The sequence below is a fragment of the Papaver somniferum genome, chromosome 11, assembly GCF_003573695.1.
Source record: "Papaver somniferum cultivar HN1 chromosome 11, ASM357369v1, whole genome shotgun sequence".
NCBI lineage: Eukaryota > Viridiplantae > Streptophyta > Magnoliopsida > Ranunculales > Papaveraceae > Papaver > Papaver somniferum.
The window spans coordinates 125,256,475-125,260,946 of NC_039368.1; positions in this window are offsets into that span (position 1 = coordinate 125,256,475).

Sequence of the window (4,472 nt, forward strand, 5' to 3'; positions counted from 1 at the left end):
TGAATTTAAGGTCTGAAAAGCAAAAACCAATTTTGGCCAAAAAGCCTAGGTAGCGGTTCACGCTTTGTTTCCGTTACCGAAATATTTTGTGGATTTTTAGATGTGATATTGGTCTATGATCTATAAGCTTTCTAACGAGCCATCATTTGTCCAGTTCTGACCTGAATTTAAGGTCTGAAAACCAAAAACCAATTTATGCCGAAAAGCGTAGGTAGCGGTCCACGCTTTGTTTCCGTTAAAATGAACCGAAATATTTTGTGGATTTTTAAATGTGAAATTGTTCTATGATCTGTAAGCTTTCTAATGAGCCATCATTCGTCCAGTTCTGACCTGAATTTAAGGTCTGAAAAGCAAAAACCAATATTTGTCGAAAAGCGTAGGTAGCGGTTCACGCTTTGTTTCCGTTAAAATGAACAGAAATATTTTGTGGATTTTTATATGTGATATTGTTGAATGATCTGTAAGCTTTCTAACGAGCCATCATTCGTCCAGTTCTGATCTGAATTTAAGGTCTGAAAAGCAAAAACCATTTTTTGCCGAAAAGCGTAGGTAGCGGTTCACGCTTTGTTTCCGTTAAAATGAACCGAAATATTTTGTGGATTTTTATATGTGATATTGTTCTATGATCTGTAAGCTTTCTAACGATCCATCATTTGTCAAGTTCTGACCTGAATTTAAGGTCTGAAGAGCAAAAACCAATTTTTACCGAAAAGCGTAGGTAGCGGTCCACGCTTTGTTTCCGTTAAAATGAACCGAAATATTTTGTGGATTTTTATATGTGATATTGTTCTATGGTCTGTAAGCTTTCTAACGAGCCATCATTTGTCCAGTTCTGACCTGAATTTAAGGTCTGAAAAGCAAAAACCAATTTTTGCCGAAAAGCGTAGGTAGTGGTTCTCGCTTTGTTTCCGTTAAAATGAACCGAAATATTTTGTGGATTTTTATATGTGATATTGTTCTATGATCTGTAAGCTTTCTAACGATCCATCATTTGTCCAGTTCTGACCTGAATTTAAGGTCTGAAAAGCAAAAACCAATTTTTGCCGAAAAGCATAGGTAGCGGTTCACGCTTTATTTCCGTTAAAATGAACCGAAATATTTTGTGGATTTTTATATGTGATATTGTTCTATAGTCTGTAAGCTTTCTAACGAGCCATCATTTGTCCAGTTCTGACCTGAATTTAAGGTCTGAAAAGCAAAAACCAATTTTTGCCGAAAAGCGTAGGTAGCGGTTCACGCTTTGTTTCCGTTAAAATGAACCGAAATATTTTGTGGATTTTTAAATGTGATATTGTTCTATGATCTGTAAGCTTTCTAATGAGCCATCATTCGTCCAGTTCTGACCTGAATTTAAGGTCTGAAAAGCAAAAACCAATTTTTGCCGAAAAGCGTAGGTAGCGGTTCAGGCTTTGTTTCCGTTAAAATGAACAGAAATATTTTGTGGATTTTTATATGTGATATTGTTGAATGATCTGTAAGCTTTCTAACGAGCCATCATTCGTCCAGTACTGACCTGAATTTAAGGTCTGAAAAGCAAAAACCAATTTTTGCCGAAAAGCGTAGGTAGCGGTTCACGCTTTGTTTCTGTTAAAATGAACAGAAATATTTGGTGGATTTTTATATGTGATATTGTTGAATGATCTGTAAGCTTTCTAACGAGCCATCATTCGTCCAGTTCTGATCTGAATTTAAGGTCTGAAAAGCAAAAACCATTTTTTGCCGAAAAGCGTAGGTAGCGGTTCACACTTTGTTTCCGTTAAAATGAACCGAAATATTTTGTGGATTTTTATATGTGATATTGTTCTATGATCTGTAAGCTTTCTAACGAGCCATCATTTGTCAAGTTCTGACCTGAGTTTAAGGTCTGAAGAGCAAAAACCAATTTTTACCGAAAAGCGTAGGTAGCGGTCCACGCTTTGTTTCCGTTAAAATGAACAGAAATATTTTGTGGATTTTTATATGTGATATTTTTCTATGATATGTAAGCTTTCTAACGAGCCATCATTCGTCCAGTTCTGACCAGAATTTAATGTCTGAAAATCAAAAACCAATTATTGTCGAAAAGCGTAGGTAGCGGTTCCCGCTTTGTTTCCGTTAAAATGAACCGAGATATTTTGTGGATTTTTATATGTGATATTGTTCTATGATCTGTAAGCTTTCTAACGAGCCATCATTTGTCAAGTTCTGACCTGAATTTAAGGTCTGAAAAGCAAAAACCAATTTTTGCCGAAAAGCGTAGGTAGCGGTCCACGCTTTGTTTCCGTTAAAATGAACCGAAATATTTTGTGGATTTTTATATGTGATATTTTTCTATGGTCTGTAAGCTTTCTAACGAGCCATCATTTGTCCAGTTCTGACCTGAATTTAAGGTCTGAAAAGCAAAAACCAATTTTTGCCGAAAAGCGTAGGTAGCGGTTCACGCTTTGTTTCCGTTAAAATGAACAGAAATATTTTGTGGATTTTTATATGTGATATTGTTGAATGATTTGTAAGCTTTCTAACGAGCCATCATTCGTCCAGTTCTGACCTGAATTTAAGTTCTGAAAAGCAAAAACCAATTTTTGCCGAAAAGCGTAGGTAGCGGTTCACGCTTTGTTTCCGTTAAAATGAACAGAAATATTTTGTGGATTTTTATATGTGATATTGTTCTATGGTCTGTAAGCTTTCTAACGAGCCATCATTTGTCCAATTCTGACCTGAATTTAAGGTCTGAAAAGCAAAAACCAATTTTTGGCGAAAAGCGTAGGTAGCGGTTCACGCTTTGTTTCCGTTAAAATGAACCGAGATATTTTGTGGATTTTTATATGTGATATTGTTCTATGATCTGTAAGCTTTCTAACGAGCCATCATTTGTCAAGTTTTGACCTGAATTTAAGGTCTGAAAAGCAAAAACCAATTTTTGCCGAAAAGCGTAGGTAGCGATTCACGCTTTGTTTCCGTTAAAATGAACCGAAATATTTTGTGGATTTTTATATGTGATATTGTTCTATGATCTGTAATCTTTATAACGAGCCAGCATTTGTCAAGTTTTGACCTGAATTTAAGGTCTGAAAAGCAAAAACAAATTTTTGCCAAAAAGCGTAGGTAGCGGTTCACGCTTTGTTTCCGTTAAAATGAACCGAAATATTTTGTGGATTTTTATATGTGATATTGTTCTATGATCTGTAAGCTTTCAAATGAGCCATCATTCGTCCAGTTCTGACCTGAATTTTAGGTCTGAAAAGCAAAAACCAATTTTTGCCGAAAAGCGTAGGTAGCGGTTCACGCTTTGTTTCCGTTACCGAAATATTTTTTGGATTTTTATATGTGATAATGTTCTATGATCTGTAAGTGTTCTAATGAGCCATCATTTGTCCAATTCTGACATGAATTTAAGGTCTAAAAAGGAAAAACCCAATTTTTGCCGAAAAGCGTAGGTAGCGGTTCACGCTTTGTTTCCGTTACCGAAATATTTTGTGGATTTTTATATGTGATATTGTTCTATGATCTGTAAGCTTTCTAACGAGCCATCATTTGTCCAGTTCTGACCTGAATTTAAGGTCTGAAAAGCAAAAACCAATTTATGCCGAAAAGCGTAGGTAGCGGTTCACGCTTTGTTTCCGTTACCGAAATATTTTGTGGATTTTTAGATGTGATATTGTTCTATGATCTATAATCTTTCTAACGAGCCATCATTTGTCAAGTTCTGACCTGAATTTAAGGTCTGAAAAGCAAAAACCAATTTATGCCGAAAAGCGTAGGTAGCGGTTCACGCTTTGTTTCCGTTAAAATGAACCGAGATATTTTGTTGATTTTTATATGTGATATTTTTCTATGATCTGTAAGCTTTCTAATGAACCATCATTCGTCAAGTTATGACCTGAATTTAAGGTCTGAAAAGCAAAAACCAATTTTGGCCGAAAAGCGTAGGTAGTGGTTCACGCTTTGTTTCCGTTACCGAAATATTTTGTGGATTTTTAGATGTGATATTGGTCTATGATATATAAGCTTTCTAACGAGCCATCATTTGTCCAGTTCTGACCTGAATTTAAGGTCTGAAAAGCAAAAACCAATTTATGCCGAAAAGCGTAGGTAGCGGTCCACGCTTTGTTTCCGTTAAAATGAACCGAAATATTTTGTGGATTTTTATATGTGATATTGTTCTATGATATGTAAGCTTTCAAATGAGCCATCATTCGTCCAGTTCTGACCTGAATTTAAGGTCTGAAAAGCAAAAACCAATTTTTGCCGAAAAGCGTAGGTAGCGGTTTACGCTTTGTTTCCGTTAAAATGAACCGAAATATTTTGTGGATTTTTAAATGTGAAATTGTTCTATGATCTGTAAGCTTTCTAACGAGCCATCATTTGTCAAGTTCTGACCTGAATTTAAGGTCTGAAGAGCAAAAACCAATTTTTACCGAAAAGCGTAGGTAGCGGTCCACGCTTTGTTTCCGTTAAAATGAACCGAAATATTTTGTGGATTTTTATATGTG